The following is a 17,873-nucleotide window of genomic DNA, read 5'->3' as shown; positions in this document are numbered from 1 at the left end:
CCCCCAGAATAAACCAGGATTCTCCTTTAAAGGGACAGCCTCCAGGGAATAGCTGGTGTCTTTGTACTATTCATCGAACCCTTTCCCCACCAAGCTGGGGCAGCTATCCAACATTCATAAGAAATAAGATGGGGGAAAAAAAGGATTAGAAAAATCAGTTATTTAAGAAGTTATTAGCTCTGCTTTCTCCCTGGTACCATTTGGTCACAAAATCCTTTCCTTTCTTTTTAAATTTTTTTTTAACATGTGTTCTATCCCTCCCCAACAAGGCAGCCGCACCTCTTAATGGAATAATTCAATCGTTGAAAGATTCCCAAGTGAGTCCCTGGGAAGCATATGGGACCTTTCGAAACAAGCACACCTTTCATTGTTCTGGTTTTCTACGCTGACCGATGGGGCATTTGCCCCTCAAGGAAGCAATTCACCTCCAAACTTGCCTATTGCCCAGGTGCTTTAGCTGAGGCAAAAGATGGTCATTTGTCAGATTTGCTTTTTCCCCTTCTGCTGAGCCAGAAAGAGAGAGAGAGAGAGAAAGAAAAAAAAAAAAAAGAAAGAGAGAGAGAGAAAGGGCGAGAGAGAAACAGAGAAAGGGAGAAAGAATCAGAGAAAAAGGGAGAGAAATCCAAACATGAAACCAAACAATCCAACATGAAACCAACAGAAGCCTCGAGCATTAGCAAAGGTAGTGACCACAGCCTAGGAACCCAACTATTAACATGCATCTCACAGATGGGGATAAAAGGACTCACAGAGCAAGCAGGGCTCAGCTGCTACACACTGCCACATCAAGATATTTGCAAGGGACCAGGAGGACAGGAGATAAAGGAGGACTGGTGCCTAGGAGGTTTGCCAGGCTTGATCCCCCTTTTCTTCCAATGTCACCATGACCTGTGCTGAGCTCAGCATTGTCTCTGTCAGACAACCTGCAGTGGTGAGAGACCCCACCTCCTCAAGACAAGTAGCAAGCATTTCCCCGGGCATGCCAGTAACACTTGGCTTTGCTTTAGAATCACGGGTGGTATTATTCTAAATCAACATCACAGTGAAAACAAATGAACATTGAACTCACTTTTCCAAAGGAAAATCCCAGGTAGAGGCTGAGGAAAAAATCCGATAGAATAAGGCAAAATAAAATTTAAGAAAAAAAAAGAGAAGGAGAGAAAGAGAGAGAGCTAGAGCGAGCCCTTTGCCTTGTGCTTTTACCGCTTGGCATCTGTTACATTCTGCCTGAAAATCACTGGAAAGCCCCACTCACCGGTTTTCTGCTGGTTGGGTGGAGATGCTGAGAGAAAGAAAACCAATCTCTCTATGCCTTTGTTGTCTGAGCTCCAAGCAAGAAATTCCTGCCAGGGTGGATAGATGCCTTCTAGGTCCTAGTGCCTTGTCCAGCTTCTCCCCTATAACTCAGGCTTAGTGAATCCCCCCAACTCCTATGATTAATTACATGCTTTTTTTTTTTCAATTCACAGGCTGCATTAACAGCTAGAAAGGTTTCATTTATAACCAACAGGAAATTGCAGGGTGGCAAAAAGATTGCACAGGCAAGTGCAGAATGTTCTAATGAGCAATGTGCTAGCCCCCCACCCCACCCCCCCCACACACACACCCTCTTTTTTAAAGAGAATTGGCAATTTCATTTGGCCAAAACCTTGTCCTAATCTGCCTGGGGACCAGACTCAGGCAGTCAAACCAGGCATCTTAGAAATTGTAGCTCTCTGCCTCTCACCTTCTTGAGACAAAACAATAAGGTTAGATTGAAGACATCTTTAGTTCATCCATCCAACAACTGTTTTTTTTTTGAAATAAGGTCAGTGGTGTAGACTACAAGGAAGAACAAAAAAGACAAGACACGGGAAAAGATTTCCAGAATTTCATGGGGGATGATGTTGGCAAAAGAACCCCAAAGACCTTTTAGCTTGCTGCAATAACCTGGTTAATAGGATCTGTGGCATTTACCTATGAGAGTTTGTGAGTTCAAATCCAACCCAGAGACCTTTCCATGGCTACAAGATAAACATTAATGGCTCCTCAAATTTCCTGTTGGTTATGAAGTGTCTTCTTTATATCAAATATGTTAGAAAAGGGATGGAAGCAACCACATTAAATGTATTAAATCAAATCAATCTATAAGAAAAAGAAGGGAAAGGTGAGAGAGTAAAGGAGGGGCGGGCTATCATCTTCACTAACAGAGGCTATGTGTATTAACAGGCAGAGTCTTGAAACACCATGACTCCATTGTCGCTTGGCTTCCAGAAAGCTCAGAGCTAATAGCAGGCTACTTAATGATCTTCTATATGATTCCTAATACAATTCACCCTCCTCTTTAGATATAGCTGTTGATGACTAGGTAAGCATTTTTTGATGCATGTGTTTTACTATAAGATGCCTCAAAGCAGGATTAAAAAAAAATGACATTCCTTTTCGGGAAGGTGTTGGCAAAGGAAGCCTAAGCTGTCCATGTCAGGGGGTAGACAGCCCCCATGTGCAACCTGCCTAGTCAAGGTTGTCCACCTTGCTGTTGCTCTTCTGGCTGCCAAATATCTAGCTCAGGGAACCGCCTGTGTCTGATGTGTTCTCTTCCATTTGTCTCTGCCTTACATTGTGGCCATCTCCAGAAAGATCAGGGTTATTCAGGTCAAGGGCAGACACAAGGAATAAGGGCAGGAAAATATGGAAATTCTGGACAATAGTTGTAGCTTTCTGGTCCAGCAAGGTCAATGTCTTAATTTTTTTTAAATTGTACATCATAAGTGTTTCATAAATATAGGGTGATTGGTATTGTATCAGGACTCAAATATTTTTTTTTAATTTCCTGGGGAGGATAGAGGAATGGATGCGATGATAAAACTTAAACATAAAAGGTTTAGAATAGATTTTAGAAGGGATTTCCTCATGATCTAGACTTTGCAACATTACTGTGGAAGCTGCAGGTTGTCTTTAGGAGACCATCTGAGGTAGATGATTTTGTGTTTATATCCATCAAAGAGCAGACAGGTGAACAAGATCAAGGTTTCCCCTTGTGAGGTACGTGGATGTTAATGGGTGGTCTTTAAAAACAGACAAAAATGGTTCTTTGGTCAAAAATGTTTAAGAAGTGAGGGGATAAACTAAATTTGTTTTCTTTACCATAAAATTTCTCCTTTAATATGCATAAAATATGGCATGTGTCTCCAAAAAGGAATTCAGTATAAAGGGCTTCCTGCTTTAAAGAAAGAAAGAAAGAACGAAAGAACGAAAGAACGAAAGCCAGCAAGCTCAGGGGCGCCTGGGTAGCTCAGTCCATTAACCATCTGCCTTCGGCTTAGGTCAGTTTCCCGGGGTCCTGGGATCAAGCCCCATATCAGGCTCCCTGCTCAGCTCCATCTCCCTCTGACACTCCCCCTGCTTGTGCGCTCTCTCTCTCTCTCTCAATCTCTCAAATAAATAAATAAAATGATAAAAAAAATCCTCAGAACCCCTTTTTCCAGAGCATCTCATAGACTAATGTTTTGTGGATCAATGTTTTGCAAAAAATGAGCTAGATCATTTCACAAATATGCTTCCTCTCAAAGAGCTCTCAGCTACTCATCAGGATTTTTCTCTCACTTCCTCAAAAAAGGAGAATCAGTGCCAGAAAAGAACTTAGGCATGAGTCCAGGGATAGAGTATATCATTATATATGGGAGTTAACTTTGACATCAAGGGAGGGTCATGTTTGAGGTCTCAATGGAGTGAAGAGATTGAAGGGAAAAGATTGTGGGAAAAGCAGCAGTGAGACCTTTTTGAGTAATTCCCATGTGCTCACACTCACTGTCCCTGGAGAGATTAAAGACTCATTGAGACAGGACAAAAATCATGAGGGGAAAGACTTAGATCACTCTTGATATGTTATGGTCTTGGTTAATCAAATTCAGCTTAAAGATCAGGATCAAGTAGCACGACCATTCATCATACACACACACACACACACACATACACAATAACTAGAGTACATTACCTATAAAAAACACAGAAAGTAGGATCTGGAGTAGGACAGTGTAAGCAACAGGAAGTGAAGCTGAAAATATATACAAACTGTTTACAGGAACCACAAAAGTATAAAGTACATAAGAATAAATCCAACAAATATGTATAAAACCTTTATTGAGAAAATCCTAAAATGATTGAAGAACATAACAGACATTGTAAATAAATGTAAAACCAGACCATGTTTATGGATGGCAAGAAGCAATGTTGTAAAGGTATCAACACTCCTTAAAGTAATCTATATCTATATATGAAGAAATTCAAATAAAAACCCCAAGAGAGGGCGCCTGGGTGGCTCAGTCAGCTAAGCCATTGCCTTTGGCTCCGGTCAGGATCCTGGAGTCCCGGCATCGAGTCCCAGGTCGGGCTCCCGGCTCTATGGGGAGTCTGCTTCTCCCTCTGACCTTTTCCCCTCTCATGCTCTCTCTCACTCCCTCTCTCACTCTCAAATAAATAAATAAAATCTTAAAAAAAAAACCCAAGAGAAATTTTTTGTGAAATTCATAAATATCTGTTGTGATGAAATACCTGTTATTGTAAGATTTAAATGAGTAAATATATGTAAGGTGCTTAGAACAAACCCTGGCACATAGTATATATGATACAGGTATTAGTTTTTATTTTCCCTTAAATATTCACAGGGCATCTCCTTCATTTCTTTCAAATCTTTGCCTGAACAACTTCTCAACAAGACCCATCCAGACCACCCTATTTAAAGTCACAACTTTCTCCCTTAAGGAAGCACTCCTAATTTCCTTTATCGTGCTCTATTTTTTCCATAACATTTATCATCTTCCAACATACTACATAATATACCTCTTTATTATGTTTATTATCTATCTTGCCAAATAGAATATAAGCTCCACAAGGCCAGAAATATTCTAATAGCTTAAATGAAATATAATTCATTACACTGATAGTAACATCTTTGTTTGTTTTTATCTTTTAGGATTTATTTATTTATTTGAGAGAGAGAATGTGTGTATGAGAAAGGGAAGGGCAGAGGGAGGGGGAGAGTGACTCAAGCAGACTCCCTGCTGAGTGAATAGCCCAATGTGGGCTCAGTCTTAGGAACCTGAGATCATGACCTGAACTGAAATCAAGAGTCGGGTACTTAACCAACTGAGCCACCAAGGCACCCCTCTTTATTTTTAATACTGTATTCAATAATTCTTTTTTAAAATTATTATTATTTATTTATTTGACAGAGAGGGAGAAAGATATATCACAAAAAGGGGGTGGGGAGAAGAAGAAGCAGGCTCTCCTGCGAAGGAGGGAGCCTGACACAGGACTCAATCCCAAGACTCTGAGATCATGACCCAAATGAAAATAGTCACCTAACTTAGCCACCCAGGCACCACTTAATACTATATGCAATGCCTAGAACAATGTCTAATACATAGTAGGTCTGGGTATTTTTAAATTGGATTCAGTAAGGGAAGCATGGAATAGTCAAAAGGTAGTATTGGGACAATTAACTTTCATATGAAAAAAAATAAATTAGATCCACGCTTCACACCATACATAAAAATAAACTCCAGATGTCTTAAAGACCTGAATATAAAGAACAGAACTTTACAATTATTAGACTAAAATATGGGAGATTCTCTTTAAATCCTTGTGGTTTAAAAAAAAAAAAGATTTTTTTTAAACCAAGACAAAAAGCAGAAATCTCAGAGGGAAATATTTGTAAATTTGATTACATGAAAATGTAAAGCTTCTGAAGGTGAAAGAAAGCATTCAAACATTAAAAGATAAGTAACAAATTGAGAAAAGATATTTGAATCTTATGTAACTAACAAGGAATAATGTCCTGAAATATATAATATAAAGTTATATCAATAAGGCAAAGGCAAAACTCCAATAGAAAAAAAAAAAATGAGCAAAGGATTAGTCCAGGTTGTTCACAGGAGAGGAAAACTTGATGGCCAGTAAACCTGTGAAAATATGCTCAACCTCTAAGGAAATCCTAGTTAAAACAGAAATTACATATTTTGTAACCATTAGATTGGTAGAAATTTTTAAAATATGGCATAGCGGGTATGGACAAAGACGAAAAACAGCTGGAACTCCCATACAATGTTGGAGGAAACAAATTGGTACAATTTTGGAGAGCAGTTTTGGGCAGTAGCTAGTAAAGTAGAAAATGTGTATCAATCTATAATCCAGAAATTTCATTTCTAGATGTCCATGCTAGGAGAATGCTCGCACATGGGTTCAAAGAGACTACTACAAGGATATTTATAAAGGTGTTATTTGAAATCTGTGAAAAAATGGAAACAACCCAAACGCCCGTCATCAGCATACTAATTTGATTAGTGGTCATTCATACATGGAATGTTATACGCAGTGAAATAGAATAAATGAGTGTTAAGTATAACTGGTGGTGCACAGACTAGTGTAGCCCTAAGTTTTCATTTCACTGCTAATGAAATGCCCAGGAGAGCAATTTCAGAGTCATATGATACTTGTATGTTGAATTTTATGAGAAACTGCTGAATTTTCTTCCAGAATGGCTTAAAATCTTATTTTCTCACCAGCAGTGAATGAGAGATCCAGTTCTCGTACATCCTCACCAGTGTTCAGAATTTTTATTTTAGCCATTCTAATAGATGTGTCGTGATATCGCTCTATGGTTTTAATTTGCATTTTCCCCAATGTATGACGGTTCTGAGTATCTTTCATGTGCTCGTTTTCCAGCTGTGCATCTTGTTCAGGGAGATGACTCTGCCTTTTGCTCATTTTCTAATTGAATTGTTCAAGTTTGTTTTAAGATTTTATTTTTACGTGATCTCTAAACCCAGCATGGGACTCAAACGTAGAACCTTTGAGATCAAGAGTCTTCTGCTCCACCAACAGAACTAGCCAGGCATCCCAATTTTTGTAATGTCGAGTTTTGAGAGTTTATTGTATATTTTAGTTATAAGCCCTTTGTCAGATACATGGTTTGCAAATATATTCTCTCCAACTGTTTCTTGCTTTTTCATCCTCTTGACGTGGTCTTCCGTAGAGCAATAGTATTAATTTATTTTTCATTTTAAGGATTGTGCTTTTAAAAAGATCGTTGTATTTGAGTATAGTTGACACACACAAGGTTACATTAGTTTCAGGTGTATGATACAGTGATCCAACACCTCTATACGTTATGCTCTGCTCACCACATGTATAGCTACCATTTGCCACTATACAACCCTATTACAATGTCACTGACTGTATTCCCTATGCTGTGCCTTTTAGTCCCATGACTAATTCATTCCATAACTGGGAGCCTCTATCTCTCATTCTCCTTTACCCATTTTGCCCAGCTGCCCATCTCCCTCCCTCTGGGAACCATCAGTTTGGCCTCTAGGTCTATCCATGTTGTTGTAAATGGCAAGATCTCATCCTTTTTTGTAGGGGTGTGTGTGTGTGTGTGTATGTGTGTGTGTGTGTGTGTATACCACATCTTCCTCATTCATTCACCTATCAATGGACACTTGGGTTGTTTCCACGTCTTGGCTACTATAAATAATGCTGCAATAAACATAAGGGTGCCTCTATTTTTTCAGATAAATCTTTTCATTTTCTTTGTGTTAATATCCAGTAGTAGAATTACTGGATTATATGTTCTATCTATTTTTAATTTTTTGAGGCAACTCCATACTGTTTTCTTTTTTAAAGATTTTATTTATTTATCTGAGAGAGAGAGTGTGTGAGAGTGAGCGAGAGAGAACACAAGCTGGGTGAAAGGCAGAGGGAGAAGCAGGGAGCCTGTTTCGCTCCATCCTGTTGGGACTCCAGGATCATGACCTGAGCTGAAGGCAGATGCTTAACAAACTGAGCCACCTAAGTGTCCCTCCATACTGTTTTCCACAGTGGCTGCACTAACTTACATTCCCACAAACAGTGCATGAGTGTTCCTTTTTCTTCACATCCTCACCAAAATTTGTAATTTCCTGTTTGCTTGTTTTATTCTAACCATTCGGACAGGTGTAAGGTGATACCTCACTGTGGTTTTGCTTTGAATTTCTTTGACAGGGGCACCTGGGTGGCTCAGTGGGTTAAGCTGCTGTCTTTGGCTCAGGTCATGCTTTCAGGGTCCCGGGATCGAGTCCTCCATCAGGCTCTCTGCTCAGCAGGGAGCCTGCTTCCTCCTCTCACTCTCTCTGCCTCTCTGCCTACTTGTGATCTCTGTCTTTCAAATAAATAAATAAAACCTTTAAAAAAAAAGAATTTCTTTGACAGTTAGTGACATTGAGCATATTTTCATGTGTCTTTTGGCCATCTGGATGTCTTCTTTGGAAAAAGCTCTATTCAGGTCCTCTGTCCTTTCTTTTAATGGGATTGTTTGGGGTTTTTTTGTTTGTTTGTTTTGGTTTTGTTTTGTTTTGTTTTGTTTTATTAAATTGATTTATTTATTTTCAGAAAAACAGTATTCATATTTTTTCACCACACCCAGTGCTCCATGCAATCCGTGCCCTCTATAATACCCACCACCTGATACCCCAACCTCCCACCCCCCTGCCACTTCAAACCCCTCAGATTGTTTTTCAGAGTCCACACTCTCTCATGATTCACCTCCCCTTCCAATTTACCCCAACTTCCTTCTCCTCTCTAACACCCCTTGTCCTCCATGATATTTGTTATGCTCTACAAATAAGTGAAACCATAGGATAATTGACTCTCTCTGCTGGACTTATTTCACTCAGCATAACCTCTTCCAGTCCCATCCATGTTGCTACAAAAGTTGGGTATTCATCCTTTCTGATGGAGGCATAATACTCCATAGTGTATATGGACCACATCTTCCTTATCCATTCGTCTTTTGAAGGGCATCTTGGTTCTTTCCATAGTTTGGTGACCGTGGCCATTGCTGCTATAAACATTGGGGTACAGATGGCCCTTCTTTTCATGACATCTGTATCTTTGGGGTAAATACCCAGTAGTGCAATTGCATGGTCATAGGGAAGGTCTATTTTTAATTTCTTGAGGAATCTCCACACTGTTCTCCAAAGAGGCTGCACCAACTTGCATTCCCACCAACAGTGTAAGAGGCTTCCCCTTTCTCCACAACCTCTCCAACACATGTTGTTTCCTGTTTTGTTAATTTTGGCCATTCTAACTGGTGTAAGGTGATATCTCAATGTGGTTTTAATTTGAATCTCCCTGAGGGTTAGTGATGATGAACATTTTTTCATGTGTCTGATAGCCATTTGTATGTCTTGATTGGAGAAGTGTCTGTTCATATCTTTTGCCCATTTTTTGATATGTTTGCCTGTTTCATGTGTGTTGAGATTGAGGAGTTCATTATAGATCCTGGATATCAACCTTTTGTCTGTACTGTCATTTGCAAATATCTTCTCCCATTCCGTGGGTTGCCTCTTTGTTTTTTTGACTGTTTCCTTGGCTGTGCAGAAGCTTTTGATTTTGATGAAGTCCCAAAAGTTTATTTTTGCTTTTGTTTCCTTTGCCTTTGGAGACATATATCTTGAAAGAAGTTGCTGTGGCTGATATCGAAGAGATTACTGCCTATGTTCTCCTCTAGGAGTCTGATGGATTCCTGTCTCACATTGAGGTCTTTTATCCATTTTGAGTTTATCTTTGAGTACGGTGTAAGAGAATGGTCAAGTTTCATTCTTTTACATATAGCTGTCCAGTTTTCCCAGCACCATTTATTGAAGAGACTATCTTTTTTCCACTGTATGTTTTTTTCTGTTTTGTCGAATATTAATTGACCATAGAGTTGAGGGTCCATATCTGAGCTCTCTACTCTGCTCCACTGGTCTATGTGTCTGTTTTTATGCCAGTACCATGCTGTCTTGGTGATCACAGCTTTGTAATAAAGCTTGAAATCAGGTAACGTGATGCCCCCAGTTTTATTTTTGTTTTTCAACATTTCCTTAGTGATTCGGGTCTCTGCTGATTCCATACAAATTTTTGGATTATTTGTTCCAGCTCTTTGTTTGGGATTTTTTTGTTTTGTTTTGTTTTGTTTGGTGTTGAGTTGCATTAATTCTTTATATATTTTGGATTTTAACCCCTTACTGGATATATCATTTGCAAATATCTTCTCCCATTCATTAGATTGCCTTTTTGTCTTGTTGATGGTTTCCCTTGTTGTGCAGAAGCTTTTAATTTTGATGTAATCTCATTTGTTTATTATTATTATTATTTCCCTTGCCTTTAGGAGACCTATCTAGAAAAACATTACCGATATCAGAGAAGTTACTACCTGTGTTTTCTTCTAGGATTTTTATGGTTCAGATCTCACATTTAGGTCTTTAATCCATTTTGATTTTACTTTTGTGTGTGGTATTAGAAAATGGGCCAGTTCCATTCCTTTGCGTATAGCTGTCTGTTTTCCCAGCACCATATACTGAAGAGACTGTCTTTTCCCTATCATATATTCTTGCCTCCTTTGTCATGGATTATTGACCATATAAGCATGGGTTTCTTTCTGGGCTCCCTATTCTGTTCCATTAGTCTATGTGTTTTTGTGCCAGTACCATACTCTTTTGATTATGTTAGCTATGTGGTATAGTTTAAAATCCAGGACCATGCTATCTCCAGCTTTATCCTTATCTCCAGCAATTTCTCAAGATTGCTTTGGCTATTTGGAGTCTTTTGTTTTTTTATGGATTCTGCTTTTGGTGTCATGTCTAAGAACTCTTCAAGAAGTCTAGGTACTGAAATTTTCTCCTGTGTTATATTCTAAAAGTTTGATAGATGTATGCTTCACATTTAAATCTATGCTCCATTTTGTGTTCCTTTTTGTTTAAACTGTGAAGTTTCGATTGTAGTTGATTTTTTTTTTTTTTTTGTCTGTGGATAGGTAGTTGCTCCAGCACCATTTGTTAAAAAGATTATCTTTCCTCCATTGAGTTGCTTTTTCACCTTCATCAAAAGTCAATTGAATATATTTATGTGAGTCTATTTCTGTGTTCTCTATTCTAGCCCATGGATTTGTGTGTCTATTCCTTCTCCAATACCAAACCATCCTGATTACCAAAGCTATAAAAAAGTTTTGAAATCAGGTAAACTGATTTCCCCCATTTTATTCTGCTTTCTCAGATTTGCTTTGGCTATTCTAGGTCCTCTGCCTTTCCATAGAAATTTTATAATAATCTTGTCTGTATCTATCAAATATCTCATTTTTGATAGGAATTATGTTAAGCCTATCTACCGATTAGAAGAGAATTGACGTTTTTCTATTTCTATGTTCAGTTTTCTAATCCATGTACATGATATGTCTCTCCATTTATTTATATTTTCTGTGATTTCTTTCCTCAGTGTTTTATAATTTTCAGCATACACATCCTATACATGTCTTGTTAGATATATACCTAAGGATTTTTTTAAGATTGTATATGCTATTGTACTTAAAATTTTGCTTTCTGCATGTTCATTGTTAGTAAATAGAAATAGAATTGATTTTTGTATATTGACCTGACACTTTGCAAATGTGCTGAATTCCCTTACCAGCTCCATAAGTTTTTTTGTAATTATCTTGTGATTTTCTATATAGATCATGTCATCTGCAAAAAGAAGATGGCTTTATTCCTTTCCAAACAGAATACCTTTTATTTCATTATTTGCCTTATTGCTGGGGACCAAGTCTTCTATAGTTCTATTTTGAAGAGCAGTGGTGAGAATGGACATCCTTAACTTGTTCCCCATTCTTAGCTGGAAAATATTTAGCCTCTCATTATTAAGTGTGATATTAACTATAAGCTCTTCTTCTTCTCCTCCTTCTCTTCCTCCTCCTCCTTCTTCTTCTTGTAGATGTTCTGTATCAAGTAGAGCAATGTCTCCTTTATTCCTAGAATTTTCTGAGGCTTTGAAAAAAATTATGAATGAATGTTGAATTTTGTCAAATATTTTTTCTGCATGTATTGATTTGATCGTGTGATTTTTTCTTCTGTAATCTGTTAATATGATTGAGTACATAGATTTTCAAAATCTGTATACTTTTACATATTTGATATATTTCTCACTGATTTTTAGTTTGAATCAAATATGAATTGTCAATATTTCTTCAAAATAATGAAAAATTACACAGACAAGTAAAAAAATAAGCAGAGTTAGCAATCAGGTAATCAAAATATTTGACATAAAGCATACACAGGCAGAGACAAGAGGAAAAAAAAACTAGTTAGAAAATACAGTGGTACTGAACTCTGCCTTCACAATAGAATCAAATGGGAGGCTTTTAGAAACTCTTCTTGACTATGATTTAATTGATCTGGTACTGTTCCCAAGCATTAGTACTTTCTAAAGTTGCCCTAGTAATTCTAATGTATAGCCAAAGTTGAGAATCACAGACAGAGCAGAAAGAACCTAATAAGGTAAACTTTGGAGTCATATCTGACTTGGGATCCAGGTAATCCTTGTATGACCTTGAGCAAATTAGTGGAGTCTATCTATAAAATAGGGATAATATAAGGGTTGTTTTAAGGAATAAATGAAACATCATATGTAAGGTTCCTTGCAGTATGCATGGTGTGTGTAAAAATACGTTTATCAGACTCCCAGAATATAGAAATATCACATACAATGTATAAGAAGTATCCATAGAGGGAGGGATGACACCCTTCTTTGCCTTTCCTCATCCCTACTTGCTTAAATGTGAATATCATTTGTGTGCAAGCAGCCATGTTGCACCTGGAAGTGGAAGGCAGGTTTTGAGAATGGCAGAATGACAAGACAAACTGGAGCCTGGTGATCATGGGGCAACCATATCAGCCCTGAGAAACTTCTTTACAAACTTTGTTTATGTAATAGAGAAAAAAGCTTCTATCTTTTTGAGCCACTGATGTTTACTGTTTCTTCCCTTTTTCTATTCTGCCTGATACAACAATAAAAATGATTCAACACATAGTCATGTTTGAAATCACTCTTGATGGGCCAAAAACTGAGAGGGATGTGTGAAAGATGGGGAGTAGGTGGGTTTCTGATAAAAGGAGGAAGCCATAGCCTAGGACACACATGGGAGAGAATGTTAGAATATTCTTATAGATGAAGAAATCACCACATGAGCTCTCCATGCCAAAAGATAAAAACTAGGTGAAAGAGTTGTCTTTAAAGCAACTACTCAGTATCCCAGGAAGAAAAGCCAAAAGACTTGAATTTTGCCCATCACTTTTGCCACCACATGCAGTAACAGAGGGATCTCTCTTCAAGTGAAACCAATGAGTATGGACACTTAGTATATAATATGTTGGGTGATGGACAATGGCCAAACAGCATTTATGAAAAATAGAGAGGCACACAGATTTATCAAGGTGCCCTTTTCATGGTATGTTCTCCAGCTCATCCACTCTGATTGGAAACAGAAGCTCTATCTATTCTGTTCATTCTTTGAAATAGGTTGCCCAAACAGAAGGAACAGGTAGTCTAAAAAGAAATCTCAACTATAGAGAGAAGCATATAATAAGAGAGTCATCAAACACTTAAAGAAAATAACATGAAATATAGACAATAAACTCAACAAATAAAAAGACTTTCATCAGACAAATGGTCTTGAGAGAAAAATTGTTCAAAATGTAAGCATAAAATGATCATAATTTTAGAATGGTAAAAAAAGGTGTCACATCTATAAAAGAACAAGCATTTTTGAAACAATAATGGGTAAATATTAAAAAATAAGATATTTTAAAAATAAATATCATGGAGGGGTGTCTGGGTGGCTCAGTGGGTTAAAGCCTCTGCCTTCAGCTCAGGTCATGATCCCAGTGACCTGGGATGAAACCCCACATCAGGCTCTCTGCTCAGCGGGGAGCCTGCTTCCTCCTCTCTGCCTGCCTCTCTGCCTACTTGTGATCTCTGTCTGGCAAATAAATAAATAAATAAATAAATCTTAAATAAATAAATAGATATCATGGAAAAATTAAAATTTAAATAAAGGACTAAATAAAGATTTGTAAGAGATACAAGTAGAGATCAAATCAAAGAACTGGAAAATTGCACTCATGCATTCTCCTAAAGCATAGGATAAAGGATAGGATGGTAGAAAGTGGTAAAGAAAAGGTAAGATGCATGAAGGACAGAACAATCAAGAAATTTCCACATTTGGGCGCCTGGGTGGCTCAGTGGGTTAAGCCGCTGCCTTCGGCTCAGGTCATGATCTCGGGGTCCCGGGATCGAGTCCTGCATCGGGCTCTCTGCTCGGAAGGGAGCCTGCTTCCTCCTCTCTCTCTCTGTCTGCCTCTCTGCCTACTTGTGATCTCTGCCAAATAAATAAATAAAATCTTTAAAAAAAAAAAGAAATTTCCACATTTGTCTAATAGGAGTTCCACTGAATAAAAATTAAGAGGATAGATGGGAATCAGTATCTGAAGAATAAACAACAAAACAAACAAAAAACCAAAAACACTTCCTAGAATTGAAGCCATGAATACTCAGATTGAAAGGACCCTTTAAGTAACAAGGAGGAGGACTTATAAATACAAGAATGGTACTTAAAAAACAAAAACTTTAAACCTAGACACATCACAGTGTAATTTTGGAGCATCAAGGATAACAGGAAAATACTAGAAACTTTGAAAGATGAAGATCACCTACAATGGGACATAGAAGTGTGACATCAGACTTGCCATTAGCAACATCAGACACGAAAGCAATAGAGCATTTATCTTCAAATTGCTGAGTGAAAATAATGTTGAACCTTGGATTTAATATCATGTCAAACTATTATATAATTGGGAGAGTTCTCTCCCATTTTGGACACAGTTGAATCCAGAACACTTACCGACCACAGAAACTCTTAGAAATAATTATTAGAGAATATACTTCAGCAAAAAGAAACTTAATTTGTCGAAAGTAATGGTGTTAAGGAAACAATGCAAAATCATTTGTATACATTATAGAATTACAAAATTATTGTAAAAAATATGAGATGTAACCTATGTCCAACATGGGAGAAAGTATGGCAAGTGTAAGGTCAGTAAAAGGTATTGCGCACAAATTTTGCTCAAACCAAGCAAAACATTTTGTTCTCATTCTACATCAACAAAGAGAATGTGAATGCTTACGTCATTTTCCCAGAAGTTTAGAAGGGCAAGAGGGATGTCTGTGGTCACCGGCCTAATTTAAATTCCAAGAAACAAATTCTAGAAAGAGATCCATTCCTGCTCTAAAATATCCTTGTGTGGTACAAAAGGAAACAGAAAACTGACCTATATGATAGATCACTTCCCACAAGTTTTCATTTCACAAAATAGTTCCTGAGCCTCTGCTCTGTGCCAGGCTGTGTAGGCACTGAAGGGAGCAACACTGAAAAGACAAAGAGGAGGGTGGCTCAGTCGGTTAAACGTTGCCTTCAGTTCAGGTCAGGATCCTGGGGTTCTGGAATCAAGTCCCAAATCAGGCTCCCTGCTCATCAGGGAGTCTGCTTCTTCTTCTCCCTCTGACCTTTCCCCTGCTTGTGCTCTCTCTCTCCCTCTCTCAAATAAATAAGTAAAATCTTTGGGGGATAAAAAGAGAAAAGACAAAAAGGAAAAGGAAAATCCTTGTCTTCGAAGATCTGGCATTCCTGATGGAATCCTTCAGAAAAGAAGGAGGCTTTCAGATGAAGCTCGTAAGTGAAAGACATAGGTGAGGGACAGACCCACATTGGCATTTTAGAAAGCTCAGTGCAGTAGTACAGGAGGACATTGTACCCCAAAAATCTGAAAGCAGAGAAACCAAGAAGCTAAGGCAGTCATTACAGACATTTAGTGAAAGTGGCTTTGTGGAAGCTGGGAGGGACAAGCATGGAAAATCACAGTAAGGTTTCTGTAATCAAACCCTAGAGATTCTACCTTTTGTTGCATATTTAAAATACAGTTCTCTCTTAAGAAGCCATGTGGCATAGTGGAAAGAGTATAGACTTTAGCTGCATGACTCCAAGCAAGTTATTGAATCTCACTGAGCTTTGGTTTACTCAGCTACAAAATGTAAATACGAATAAGGCCAACCCTGTAGGAATTTTGCAAGAATTAAATGAAATAACAGATACAAAGTTCAGAGCCCATAGGTGGTGATATTAAATACTAACTATGATTTATAAAGCTACAGTTAAAAATTACCCTACAGATATGTTATTGAATTTATGTGTATATGTCACCTAGTACAGTTGCTATGGCTACATAACTAATTACCTGAAAACTTAGAAGCATAAAGCAGCCATGTATTATGGCCATGAACTCTATGGGTTGGGCATTTGGACAAGGCCCAGCCGAGATGCTCCATAATACCTGGGGCCTCCCCTGGAATCCCAGAGGCTAGGAGCCAGAGCCAAACTTGAGACAAGTTCATTCACTCACACATGTCTGGTAGTTGATGCTGCCTGTCACCTAAGGGCCTCGGGTCCACTTCATATTGAGCCTATGTGGTCTCCCTATGTGGGCTAGTTGGGCATTGCAACTGTGTCAGTGATGTATCTTTATGACGTATCTTTATGATGATCTTTTTGTATCTTTATGATGTATTATATCTTTATGATGAAATAGTTTCAGAAATAACATAACCTCACTTCTATTGCATGGAATTGATTGGAGAGGTCATAAGCCCCTATCCAGACTTGAGGGAAAGAGGCATAAAGCCCACCTCGTCAGTGGGAGGAGTATTGAGATCATAGTTTAAGAACACATGAGGTGAGAGACTCTGTTGCAGTTTTCTAGGAAACTACAATCTTCCAATTAATCTAAATTTGGAAATTCAAAGAGCAAATGTCAGATGGGATCTCAAGGCTTCTTCTGCCCGTAGAAAGGTAAAATTGCTACACTTAGGATTGGCTAGCGCCTTTCAAAATTCTTTAGATCTCAAAAAAGATTTTGTTTTCTTCTTCCCAGGTATTTGGATAGGAGCTCAACTTGCTTTCATTAGAAATAAGCAGCAGAATATCTTCTTTGGAGATAATGACCTCTCTGTAATCTATTTTGTGTCAGAAATTTTGAATGTATTATTGTACTGACCATCACCACAACCTTGATGAACTATTATTGTGTCCATTTTACAATTTAGACTCCCAAAGGCCAAGGTAGTAGTCATCAAGATTAAGGTCCAGCTCGGATTCCAAAGTCTAACTTTTCCCCATTACAATCATAACCTCTATTTAAGTAGACTGGAAGGATCATCAGTTAGAGATGCTGAAGAGGGAAGTCCTACACCAAGTGGGAGTTTGGATCAGGACATCTAAGATTTTATGTTTCTCTTCTAAATTTATGCATACACTCTTTGCCAATACAAAATAATTTCTATTCTACAGAATCTTATATGATATAATATGACTGGCTGTTAGTCCTGCATTGCAAATTTACAAATTCAAACGGAGACATGTTATATAGTGAGTAAGCTCATGAATGTTGGAGTCAGACAGACCTTGGTATGATTCCTGGTTTTATCATTAACTACCTACATATTTGGATAAATACACAGGATGAATTTAGCTGCCAGTGAAAGAATAATTGATGAAAAGTGGTCTAAACAACAAATCTGGGGACAATTACAGTGTTCTCAACTCAGTGGCTCATCAGGAAACTGGTGTTTTCCATTTATTCCCTCTGTCTTCCCTAGTTTGTTTCAATGTCCGCTTGTACGAGCCATGAGGTTACAGATGTTCTAGGCATCATGTGAAGCATCTATTTTAAGCAACAGGAAAGACCATTCTTCCCATGAATGTCTTTTTATCCTCAGTGAAAATCTCTCCTAGAAGTCCCTCAGAGGACCTCTGTTCAAGTCCCATTGGCTAGGATTAACTCCATTTCCATGCAGAAACCAATTACTGGCATTGGGAATGAGATCCCTGGTTGACTAAAATTAATCATGATTCAACTCCTCAAGATTGGAAAGAGTTCTTCTTCCCCCGAAAAATCGTGACGACCCTAAGGAAAAAAATCAAGGTTCTATTA

At 38.1% G+C, this 17,873-nt stretch overlaps 1 protein-coding gene across 8 annotated transcripts in view; it reads right to left on the bottom strand.

Annotated features, from left to right (window-relative positions):
* DCX (doublecortin) overlaps positions 1–16,335 on the bottom strand; it is a 122,963-nt gene extending 106,628 nt beyond the window's left edge. For 5 of the 8 annotated variants that reach the window (XM_082716744.1, XM_082716746.1, XM_082716749.1 and 2 more), the window contains exon 1: positions 1,256–1,355. The gene's annotated coding sequence lies outside the window, so the exon portion shown is untranslated. Of the gene's footprint in view, positions 1–1,069; positions 1,232–1,255; positions 1,356–16,286 lie in introns of those variants that run through there. The other 3 variants (XM_082716745.1, XM_082716750.1, XM_082716751.1) reach the window with 3 other exon arrangements.
* Between the last annotated feature and the right edge of the window lie 1,538 nt (positions 16,336–17,873).

This window comes from Mustela nivalis (genome assembly GCF_964662115.1).
Source record: "Mustela nivalis genome assembly, chromosome: X".
In the NCBI taxonomy this organism is placed as follows: Eukaryota; Metazoa; Chordata; class Mammalia; order Carnivora; family Mustelidae; genus Mustela; species Mustela nivalis.
The sequence above is the reverse complement of the archived record's forward strand: the minus strand, read 5'-3'. Positions and strand labels throughout refer to the sequence as shown.